General features: G+C 35.8%; 1 long non-coding RNA gene across 4 annotated transcripts in view; it reads left to right on the top strand.

Moving 5' to 3' along the window:
- LOC127745677 (uncharacterized) overlaps positions 1 to 10,469 on the top strand; it is a 15,735-nt gene extending 5,266 nt beyond the window's left edge. For all 4 annotated transcript variants that reach the window (XR_008006997.1, XR_008006999.1, XR_008006998.1 and 1 more), the window contains one exon: positions 10,263 to 10,469. This is a non-coding gene — a long non-coding RNA (uncharacterized LOC127745677). The remainder of the gene's footprint in view (positions 1 to 10,262) is intronic.
- Positions 10,470 to 12,876: the final 2,407 nt, after the last annotated feature.

Below are 12,876 nucleotides of genomic sequence, written 5' to 3' on the forward strand. Positions count from 1 at the left end.
ACAATCATATAAGTATTATTAATAGTAACTCTTATACATAAGAAGTCATATAAACCCAAACACAACACCTACCCCTCTGATAAAATAAAACTTCAAAGGAAAAGAGCGAGGGGACTCTATGAAAGCAATTAAAACCATAAAGAAAACCTACTAATGGCTCGCAGCTTCAAATTGCGTCTTCAAACCTGTGTCACTGAAAGGGTGGAAAATTTGGGAGTGAGAACCAAACCACATGTTCTCAGTAGAGGTAGAGAATGCCGTGAAAGTAAAGAATAAAGCGCAAATAGTTAATTTCATTCAGAGACATCTAAAACAAAATTAACCTTCTTTAAAAGTATTAGTTAATTATTCAAAATGCCAGACCCATATTTTCTTTATAAAACTCTTAAAAGTTTCCTAGACTGTATGAATGACTAATTTGTTCCAAGCATAGGTTCATTAAGTCTATGCTGAACCAGCTTAATCTTTCATACTTTACTAAACCTCAAACACAAACCAATCACGGCCTCCGGCCTAAGCAATTCAATCAACATCCAATTCACCACAATCCAGTCAATCAGTTACAACCACAAGTAATGAGGTTCAAACACAATCAAGAGCAATTACATCAAGTATAGCAATTAGCAGTTAAACAGAATTATTCACTTAGGCAAACCAATTACAATATACACACCCAAACAATGTCACATAGATGCATATGATGAATGTCTAGTCCTAGTGCAGGCCATGAGCTCATGTGTCGGTTAGCACCTGCATTCCCGACATTTATCCGGTCACGAGTTCACGATTTCCCGGATACGATTCTCCGTTCAAATAAATGCGCATATAATTATTAGCAGCTCTATTGAGACAGCCTCTGTTTTCTACTCGCAGGAAATATACTCTTGGGAACGGAGAATTACTCTTGGGTTGCCTCAGGGCAACAGATAAATATCTCTTGGGTTGCATTAAGCAACAAATAAATAAATAATATCTCTTGGGTTGCATTAAGCAACAAGTATATATATAATATCTCTTGGGTTGCATTAAGCAACCAATAAGCAAACAATATCTCTTGGGTTGCCTCAAGCAACAAACAGACATCTCTTAGGTTGCTTCAAGCAACAGATAATCATACAATAAGTACTTTACTCTTTCCTTGTTCTTTCATAATTGCAAATACGCAAGCGGGACAAGACCCACGCCCTTGCCAACAATCTCATATGTCAAATAATCTTTTCTTAAAGGAATCATTGAAGTTATTATCATTAAACAAACCTTAAATATTGATTTTGATTAAGTCCTTATACTTTTATAAAAATTCGGACATGATCTCCTTTAAAAATAGAACTTAGCCACCCTTACGGGTCCCAACCAAACAATTTACCAAACTCTTTTCAACCTTTCCGATATCAATTCAATACAAGCAAATTCCAACATTGAAACAGCCACATATATCACTAAGGTTCATCTTTAATTTTATGAACTCATAACTCTCACTCAAGCATTCCCAACACCCTATCTTCTTTTCTGTTTTGAATATAGCAAATGAACTCGGAATTGCGCAAACTTTATGTCCAGGCGTTCGTCTTGAAATAAGCTTTCTAACAAACTAAGGATCATAATTTTTTGGTTTCTCTAGCCTTGGGAATAAAGGAAAAACCGAGACTGTTCTGCAGTGCGTAAAACCAGAAAAACAGCAGCATGTGACATTCAAAATTCAATTTAAAATCCACGTTAAATCCAATGACTTTGAAAATTAATACAGTTCAACTTCACTCATCCATAATCCAATGACTTTGAAAATTAATACAGTTCAACTACACTCATCCAAGTGTCTTTTCCAATTGGTTTCAGGTCAATATCATTTTTAATGAAGAAGTTATATAACCTAGAAGTTGACTAATTTCCTGCAGAATTCTGTTTCAAAACTTACTGAACTTATCTTCTTCCAAGTGCCATAACTTACTCATTAAAACATGGATAGCCCTGAAATTTAAGTCACATATGCTAAACATACTTAATTTTCACCTCCAATTGATTGCATCTCAATATCTATCCAGGATCAAAAATTATAAATTCTCAAAGTTACTGATTTAAGAAAACAGAATCTGGTTATTTCTGCATAATGCATCATCTTTCAAAATTCATATCTTTAAAACTACAAGTCCAATTGTTCTGAAATTTTACGGCATTAAAATAATAGTACTAAAGTTTTTGAAATTTTACGACATAAAAATAATAGGACTAAAGTTTCATTTAAAATTGGTTTCGCTTCAAAATTCAATTCGGAACATTCACAGCAGAGCCAACAAGTTACTGCTGTTCGAAAACTTCTGCAGTAAAAATCAGATCCCACAACCATTACTCAAAAATTCACCATAAATCTTATATTTAATGAAAAGATCTCAAACTCTCCCATTCAGTCCCAATTATTCCCAAGTTTAACCAGGACTTGGTTCAACGCAATTCCGATCATCACAGAATTAGTTACAGTCTTTCAAAGTTACTGTCTTCACTTAAAGGTAATGCAGAAATTCAGATTTTAAAGCTTAACTTTGAAAAATCATAACTAATTAATACGAAACCTTCCTTAGTCTCAACCATTTATACATAATCAGTCAAAACCACAATCCTCTACTAATCTCAAGTCACTTTCACAGCCATAGCAATATACCAAACAACCATTTCAACAACCAACAATCAATAATTCAATCATCTACCATACCTAATTACAATCAATTCTATCATAGCACCAAGCACAATTGCAATCACAATCCAACATTCATATAATCAATTAATTACTCACAGCTATTAATACTATTTGCAGTTATTCAATAAACCTTGTTGGCATTCATAAATTAAAATCATTTTAAACCCCCTACCTCGATGTCGCATTAACCACACATTTTAAACCCCCTACCTCGATGTCGCATTAACCACACAAAATTGGAAACGCAGCAACCCTCCATGTTCTAATGCGAGGATAACAACATCAACCACAACTCTAATAGCAGCAACAGCAACTTTGAAGGGGAAATTAATAATGGCTGCAGCAAATGCAAGGGCAAAATAGAACAGATTATCAAAGGAGTAATAACCAGAAAAATGTTTGTAGAACAGAACCAATCGTACCAAGGAAAGACGGGAATGGAGCAACAGCTTTGGTACTCAGAATAACAGGAACCAGAGACCAGGGCGTCCGTCCTAGCGGGCAGCAGCATCAATTCGATCAGTTAGGATAGTAGGGCCACCAACGGAATCGGAATAGCGGAACAAAATAAAAACAGGACAGAATCAAGAAAGGAAGAAGCGGAATTACCGGTGAATCTGTTCCGGTTTTGGCGACGATTCCTTTCTCGCGTTCCGTACCGGTGCTCTCACTTCCTTTTCCCTTTGACGGTGGCAGAACCGGCAAGGACGGGCTATTCCCCCTTGCGTGCTAACAACAGCAGCGGCATTCATAGCACTTCTCCAACCGCAACCACGGTGACTCCGGCGGCGATGATAGCTGGGATTCGACGGCGGTGGATCCTTCAATGGCGACGGTCTTTTCTAACACCTAAAATGACGATGGAAGCAGCCTCCCTCTCCTCCCCGGTTCGCGATTCCAGCAACGATGCGGACTTAGGCAGAATCAAAATCAGCGAAGTCATCTTCTCTTCTTATGTGCAACAGCGACGATGGAGCTTCTGCGATGGTGATCAGGCGCAACCCACAACGGCAACAGGACGGAACCGTGTCTCCCTCCCTTGATTCTCGCGATGCTCGTCCTGTGTGTGTCTCTCTCTCACTCTCACGTGCAGCACAACAGAGGCAGCAGTGAGGTCTTGGCCGCGTCGCTCCTTCCTCCTCCCTCTCTTCACCTCCGTTTTTCCCCTGCCTTCCCTCTTTCCCCTTCCTTTCTTTTTCCTTTTTGTTTTCCCCCTCGAGCTCCCCGTTCCCTTTCTTTCCCTTTCTGATTGTAGATTTAGGGATTTAGTATATGAAATAGGAATTTGTGATATTAAGATTAAAATTAAGATTTTATAAAAGAATATGGATAGATATGAATAGATATTTTGATAAAATTGGAAGGAAGAGTAATTTTAAAATCAAATATACTCTCTTAAAATATTTAAAAACATCATTTATCAACATATTGATAAGTGGAATTAATTATTTCTAATAAATAAATCTCCTAGAGCTCAAAGTAATAAAATAAACCATAATTTATTCATAATAGAAATTACTTAAATTAAATTATATAATACTTCCATCACTAAATTTTATTTCCAAAGCATATGAAATAACCAATTATAAAAATTACATAAGAATATTGATTAACTTAAACTCCAAATATTAATAAAACTAATTTAATTATTCTTAATTGACTAATTTATAAAATAAGATATCAAATTAATAGAATAAATCGTAACCCTTTCAGAATAAAAGTTACTTGAATTAAATTATACAATTCTTTCTTATTTTTCAATTACTAAAATTATACAAAATATTCCATTATAATAAAATTACTTAAGAATATTAATTAATTCAAAATAAACTATCTCCGAATCTATTTAATTAGTTCTAATAGAATAATTTCTAAAATTATAAAGTTTAAACTCAATAAGGTAAAATCACAATTTATTTACATTTAGATTTTTCAAAAATGCGGGATGTTACAGAAATACCCTGACTTAAGCAAGGTATTTTGCTGGAAGGGATGTTACAATATGGTATCAGAGCAGTCCTTCCTGTAGAGCCTTGGGAGTGGACTGACTATGCTTCATTGCATACTCTGAGTGTCTGTCATGCTTTCTAACTTGTTCTGATGACAAGAGTTTGTGTTTTATATGCATGACTGTCTGATGAATAACGCTATTAGTTTACCTTTGCATACCTCATGGTATCAAGTTTGGCCAACTTAATACTAATGATTTATGTATATGGAAATACTAATGGGTTATCATAGACGAAATAGAAGTGATAGGTTAATGCGAATCACGAGATTTTGGGGACGTTAGAAACTAAATTCTAGAAATTAGTTCTGTTTCGACGTATGCTCTCTATTCGTGCCTAGTGTTATCTCTTTCTCTACTATTTGTATTGGAATTTCTAGTTTTTGATCTCTTTCTTGCTAACCTTGTATTATCATTCGTGCATGTCCTTGCTTGACTCTGTATCTAGTTGTTGCTTGAATCATTTGAAACATTTATCCTTACCTTACAAGCTCTATGCTCCTTGCTCTGAATTCGGAGTTATTTCGGTGCAGTATACTATCTTTTGAAATTTCCTTCTTGAGTACTTGTTTCAGATTCTCTTCGAGAAAAATTTCAATTTACATCTTTTCTTACTTGACGGTATCCACAACCCTTGCCTAAATTTTAATGGGATTGTTTTTAATTCAGTTTAGACTTTCACATAAACTCTGAAGCTTCTTTAAGTAGTTTAATCTTGTTTATCTGTGACATACCACTTATCTTTTATTGATTTATAGAAAATTTTATTTCAGAATTCATTCTTTAAATAGAAGCTGATTTTCTGCAACTATACTATAATTCTATAGCTATGCACTTAAGTATCTTCCAAGCTTTAGTTTACAAACCATGCATGATTTGTTTTGATTTGAAATTAAATCAGTATAACATATTGTTTATACTTAGTTTAGTACTTTGAAAAATGTTAGATTTATATATATTCTTTTGGAAAAGATAAACTAATTCCCTCTATTTCAAATCGAAGTTGTTCAAAATTGTTGTACTATTTTCCCTATGATGTTCATATTGAAACTGTTCGATTCAAAATTTCTTCCTAAGCCTTGAATTAATTCCCTTTATGCTCCATTTCATTGCTTATATATATATCCTTGTTTGTTGATGATTTCACGTATTCCTTCAAATCCTGGCGAAATACCATCTTGTTCAACTGAGAACTTGAGTATTCTTCCAATTTCTCACATAAACCTTTCGTGCCATTTGTCTTTCTCTTCTCATGTTTCGTATTCCTTATATGCGCTAGTTCTTAGGGACATGATTTGTGCGTACGAAAGTGAATCTGGTTAGTCTATGAAGTTATAAGGAGTTATGGAGTTTTGAGGCGACGAGAGGAACTGATCATGCTTTGTTAAAAGTTGTGAACGAATATGTGCCTATTTGATTTTGGATTTTAAAAATTTTCTTATGTTAAGTTATTTTATCAACTCTAGCATTACGTAGTATATTTTCTTCTATGTTTATGTGATATGATTTTTTTTGGAGCCTTTAAAATATTCAAAAGGGGATGTGAATATAAATCTTTTCTTCATTTTATATCAATTTTCGAGGGCGAAAATTTTTGTAAGTTGGATAGAATGTAACATCCCGCATTTTTGAAAATCTAATTATAAATAAATTGTGATTTTATTTTATTAAGTTTAAACTTTATAATTTTAGAAATTATTTTATTAGAAATAATTAAATAGATTCGGAGATAATTTTATTTTAAATCAATTAAGATTCTTAAGTAATTTTATATAATGGAATATTTTGTATAATTTTAGTAATTGAAAAATAAGAAAGAATTGTACAATTAATTTAAGTAATTTTTATCCTGAAAAAGTTACGATTTATTCTATTAATATTTGGAGTTTATGTTAATTAATATTCTTATGTAATTTTTATAATTGGTTATTTCATATGCTGTGGAGACCGAACGCCTTCGAGTTTCCTGCTGCCACCTTGGAGCCGTCGTCATCAAGAGCGTCAGGAGAAAGAGAGAGGGACGAACTCGCGACGGAGAGGGAGGAAGTTGCGCCACGCAGCCGTGGAGCCCGTCACACGTGTCACCACCGTCGGAAGTAGAACCACGAAGAGGAGAGGAAGAACGACGTTGGGAGGAAACTGTGAGCTGCAAGCCGCTGACCGAGAAGAAGCTCTGCCTTTGTCACCGTGTTGGAGTCGTCGCTGCCAACGCCGCGCACCGCCGTTAGCGCTGCCGTTGAAGGGAGCTCGCCGTCACAGTTCAATCATCATTGAGCTTGAAGGGAGGCGCCACTGAAATACCCGACAGCAGCTTCCCCTGCGTTCCCAATTCCATTCTTGAAACTGTAACACTCTTGCTCGTGCTCTGCTTCCCGATTTTATTTCTCTACTATATTTTCATTCTGAATACAATAGTGTATGTTCCTGTTTTGTATTGTTGTCTCCATCGTCAATCTGGATCCTAGTCGACCCCGTCGTTCATGCCCCTTCGCTGCACCTGTTTCTCTACTGCTATTATTTGGAGTACCGGCGTTGATGCTATTATGAATCTGTTAGAGTTGCTATTGGTGAGTCTGATGCTACTTTAATTCTGGATTGATCTTTTCCTTGATCATTGTCTAATAACACATTTTATTGTCACTGCTATACTTGTTTCGAGTTGATTCTGGTATGTGCCCTGTCTTGAAATTCCCAGGGCTGTGATTGCTCTTAATTTCCACCCAATTTGAATCCTTTGCTTGGTTACAACCCCGATCACTGCTGTGATGATTAACAATGCTGCTATTCTGGTTACTGCCTCTGCCGTTCCAGTTGCGTGAGAGTCACTGCTGTTGCCATGAAACTAAAAGGGAAGGAAGTTGTTACGTTAAGTATGCGATTGCGACATCGAGGTAGGGGGTTTAAAATGATTTTAATTTAGGAATGCCAACAAGGGTTATTGAATAACTGCAAATAGTATTAATAGTTGTGAGTAATTAATTGATTATATGAATGTTGGATTGTGATTGCGATTGTGCTTGGTGCTGTGATTGAATTGATTGTAATTATGTATGGTAGATGATTGAATTATTGATTGTTGGTTGTTTAAATGGTTGTTTGGTATATTGCTATGGTTGTGAAAGTGACTTGAGATTAGTAGAGGATTGTGGTTTTGACTGATTATGTATAAATGGTTGAGACTAAGATAATCATTTGATATATTTGATACTGGATTGAGAATTGTTGAAGAATTAGGGCCTAAAAGACTAAACTATTATTAAGAATCTGGTTTTCAAAAATAGAATGGTTACTTTAAGGACGGCCTAGTAATTTGCTAGTGATCGAAATGATATGAGATTAAAATCTGAGTAAACTTTAACAAGTATAGTTGTTAGGATTTAAATTTGAAGGTTTTGTATTAACTGAAGATTTAGTTATGATTTTTCAAAGTTAAGCCTTAAAATCTGAATTTCTGCATTACCTTTAAGTGAAAACAGTAACTTTGAAAGAATGTAACTAATTCTGTGATGATCGAAATTGCGTTGAACGAAATCCTGGTTAAACTTGGGAATAATTGGGACTGAATTGGAGAGTTTGAGACCTTTTCATTAAATATAAGATTTATGGTGAATTTTTGAGTAATGGCCGTGGGATCTGATTTTTACTGCAGAATTTTTGGGAACAGCAGTAACTTGTTGGCTCTGCTGTGAATGTTCTGAATTGAATTTTGAAGCGAAACGAATTTTAAATGAAACTTTAATTTTATTATTTTTATGTCGTAAAATTTCAGAACGGTTGAACTTGCGGTTTAAAAGATACAAATTTTTGAAATACGATGCATTATGCAGTAAAGGCCAGATTCTGTTTTCTTAAATCAGTAACTTTGAGAGTTTATAACTTTTGAACCTGGTTGGATATCGAGGTGCAATCAATTGGAAGTGAAAATTAAGTATGTTTAGCATATGTGACTTAAATTTCAGGGCTATCCATGTTTTAATGAGTAAGTTATGGGACTTGGAAGAAGATAAGTTCATTAACTTTTAAAGCAGAATTCTGCAGAAAATTAGTCAGCTTCTAGGTTGTATAACTTCTTCATCAAAAATGATATTGACCTGAAACCAATTGGAAAAGAAACTTGGATGAGTGTAGTTGAACTGTATTAATTTTCAAAGTCATTGGATTTAACTTGGATTTTATATTGAATTTTGAATGTCACATGCTGCTGCTGTTTTTCTGGTTTTACGCACTGCGGAGCAGTCTCGGTTTTTCCTTTATTCCTAAGGCTAGAGAAACCAGAAAATTATGATCTTTAGTTTGTTAGAAAGCTTATTTCAAGACGAATGCCTGGACATAAAGTTTGCGCAATTTCGAGTTCATTTGCTATATTAAAAACAGAAAAGAAGATAGGGTGTTGAGAATGTTTGAGTGAGAGTTATGAGTTCGTAAAATTAAAGATGAACCTTAGCATTATATGGTTGTTTCAATGTTGGAATTTGCTTGCTTCTGAATTGAATTGATATTGGAAAGGTTGAAAAGAGTTTGGTGGATTGTTTGGTTGGGACCCGTAAGGGTGGCTAAGTCCTATTTTTAAAGGAGATTATGTCCGAATTTTTATAAAAGTATAAGGACTTAATCAGAATCAATATTTAAGGTTTATTTAATGATAATAACTTCAATGAGTCTTTTACGAAAAGATTATTTGGCATATGAGATTGTTGGCAAGGGCGTGGGTCTTGTCCCGCTTGCGTGTTTGCAATTATGAAAGAAAGAGGAAAGAGTAATGTACTTATTGTATGATTATCTGTTGCTTGAAGCATGTTGCTTAATGCAACCCAAGAGATATTTATCTGTTGTCCTGAGGCAACCCAAGAGTAATTCTCCGTTCCCAAGAGTATATTTCCTACGAGTAGAAAGCAGAGGCTGTCTCAATAGAGCTGCTAATAATTATATGCGCATTTATTTGAACGGAGAATCGTATCCGGGAAATCGTGAACTCGTGACCGGATAAATGTCGGGAATGCAGGTGCTAACCGACACATGAGCTCATGGCCTGCACTAGGACTAGACATTCATCATATGCATCTATGTGACATTGTTTGGGTGTGTATATTGTAATTGGTTTGCCTAAGTGAATAATTCTGTTTAACTGCTAATTGCTATACTTGATGTAATTGCTCTTGATTGTGTTTGAACCTCATTACTTGTGGTTGTAACTGATTGACTGGATTGTGGTGAATTGGATGTTGATTGAATTGCTTAGGCCTGAGGCCGTGATTGGTTTGTGTTTGAGGTTTAGTAAAGTATGAAAGATTAAGCTGGTTCAGCATAGACTTAATAATGAACCTATGCTTGGAACAAATTAGTCATTCATACAGTCTAGGAAACTTTTAAGAGTTTTATAAAGAAAATATGGGTTTAGGATTTTGAATAATTAACTAATGCTTTTAAAGAAGGTTAATTTTCTTTTAGATGTATCTGAATGAAATTAACTATTTGCGCTTTATTCTTTACTTTTACGGCATTCTCTACCTCTACTGAGAACATGTGGTTTGGTTCTCACCCCCAAATTTTCCACCCTTTCAGTGACACAGGTTTGAAGACGCAATTTGAAGCTGCGAGCCATTAGTAGGTTTTCTTTATGGTTTTAATTGCTTTCATAGAGTCCCCTCGCTCTTTTCCTTTGAAGTTTTATTTTATCAGAGGGGTAGGTATTGTATTTGGGTTTATATGACTTCCTATGTATAAGAATTACTATTAATAATACTTATATGATTGTCTTATTATTTGCAATGCTTATCTTTGATACATGTCTTGAATGAATAAAAACAAAATTTTCCGGAATTTTCTTAAAACTAAAATGCGAACTCGATATAAAGGCTCAGTAATTAAGTAGTTAATATTAGAAAAGGTCACGTAACGTTCTTTCTAGTAGAAATACCCTGACTTAAGCAAGGTATTTTACTGGAAGGGATGTTACATGTTTCATGGATCGCCCGAGTGATGACCCGAATATCTTGCTCAACCAGAGAGCTGAGTTCCAATATGACAAATTTGAGAAAAGATCAATTCATTGGGAACAAATGCTTAAGGTTCCGATCAAGTACACAACGGTCATCCATGAGCGGATCGCCTTACTTCATTGGGAGTTCTTAGAGAAAGACCCAATTGAAGTCAATGAAACTATGGTGTGGGAATTCTATGCCAACTACCAAAATTGGGAAGCGGAGTCGGTATTCCTCCGGGGGAAGAGGTTGGGTACTTCCAATCGAGCTCTTGAAGCTATTCTGAAGATCCCCCACATTCCGCCCGAGAAGGATGATTATTCACGGATCAAGGCGAGTGTGTCCAAAGGGAATACATCTTGCACGTTATCATCGCAAGAAGAATTTGGAGGAAAAGCGTTTCGATTAGATAGTGGCAAAGCTAGAAGCGACAGACCCCGGCCTACCTCCTAGAGCTTCATCCAAGCTAGCTGGGGAGGAGTATGATGTAGTTGACCAACCCACTTCCAAGTCTACCAGCTGAAGTTGGTCCCTCTTCACTCTCCCGGAGCGTAAGCATGCACGGAGGACCGTGCACAAACTAAGTGTGGGGGAGGATCGATGATTTCAAGGGGGTAAAATTTCTCTTTTCAAGCCATTTTGGAATGTTTCTTGTAGTACTTTTTCTTTATTTTGAGTAGTCTTATGTCTATTTCATCTTGCTTTGTTTGTCTATGAATATTTTTTTATTATTTATGGATATTTGGTAGTTAGTATTTGCATGTTGCATGATGGAATGAATAAGTTGGTGAAACACCAAGGAATTTCCATGAAATCTTTTTCTAGGGCGTACCATTGATTGAATTGAAGGAAATATTATGTTTACTAACTTGCTTGGAGCTATTTCAATCCCCGGCAACGGCGCCAAAAACTTGATGTGTGGAAAACGATCCAACACAAAACTCACCGGCAAGTGTACCGGGTCGCATCAAGTAATAAAACTCACGGGAGTGAGGTCGATCCCACAGGGATTGAAGGATTGAGCAATTTTAGTTTAGTGGTTGATTTAGTCAAGCGAATCAAGTATTGGTTGAGTGATTTTGTATCCAACAGTAAGTAAATAGCAGGAAATGTAAAGGGAGAGGGATGAATTGCAGAATTTAAAGAGAAATGAAAGTAAAGGTGCTGAATCTTAAAGAACAAGAAATTAAATGACTGAAACTTAAAGTGCAAGAAATGTAAATTGCAGTAACTTAAAGTGCAAGAAATATAAATTTCTTGAATGGAAATAGGGAGTTGAGGTTTGGGAATTCAGAATTTAAGCAAGGGAAATTAAATTGCAACAATTAATAAAGCAGAAGATGAATTGGAAGTAACTAGAATTCAAACAGGAAATGAAATTAAATTGCAGTAGGGGTTCACAGAAGAACCAAAAAGGAAAATGGGATCTCAGGACTCCAGAGACTAGAGAGCAAAGTCTAGATCTCAATTGCCTTCCCAGATCCAAGTTCACAAAGCAATTAACAAGAAATTAAAGAAGAAGCAGTACAGGAAATGTAATTGAACTCAATTATGCTGAAGAGGAATTAAAGAGATCTTGAATGGAGATTGAGACAGAATTTCCTCAATTTTTCACACCCAAGACTCAAACAAGAAAAGTAAAAATGCTCAAACAAGAACGAGGAAGAAGAGAGATCAATTCTCCTCCCCAATTCTCCAAAATCTCAGTTCCTAGCTCTCAGGGAAAATGAAGTTTCAGAATTCAAAAATTAAAAGAAGGTTCAAAAATCAAAAGTAAAAGAAAAGGTTCAAAGGTCCTTTTTTTCATTACATCAAACTATCTCCTATTTATACACTTTCTATCCTTGGATTTTGGAATTTGGATGGGCTTTTGATTTGGTGAAGAAATGAATTAAATTGGATTTTTAATCCAATTTTTAGCCCATGAGAAAGTGGCTTCCAGGAGGCTGCCCTGCCCTTGTGGAGGGCAGAGCAGGAAATGGTGCATGCGGCCTCGTGCGTGCGTGCTTGATGAGAGTGATGCTGCAGGATGCTGCCCTGCCCTTGTGGAGGGCATGGCAGAGTTTTCTTGGTGCGCCAAATTCTGTTGCCCGTGCGTGCTGCTGCTGGCCGAGTGTTCAAGTCATGGCCGTGCCAAGATGCTGCGCCATGCACCAAGAAATGCTGCCCTGCCCTTGTGGAGGGCAGGGCAATGT

The sequence above is a fragment of the Arachis duranensis genome, chromosome 3 (genome assembly GCF_000817695.3).
Source record: "Arachis duranensis cultivar V14167 chromosome 3, aradu.V14167.gnm2.J7QH, whole genome shotgun sequence".
Lineage (NCBI taxonomy): Eukaryota > Viridiplantae > Streptophyta > Magnoliopsida > Fabales > Fabaceae > Arachis > Arachis duranensis.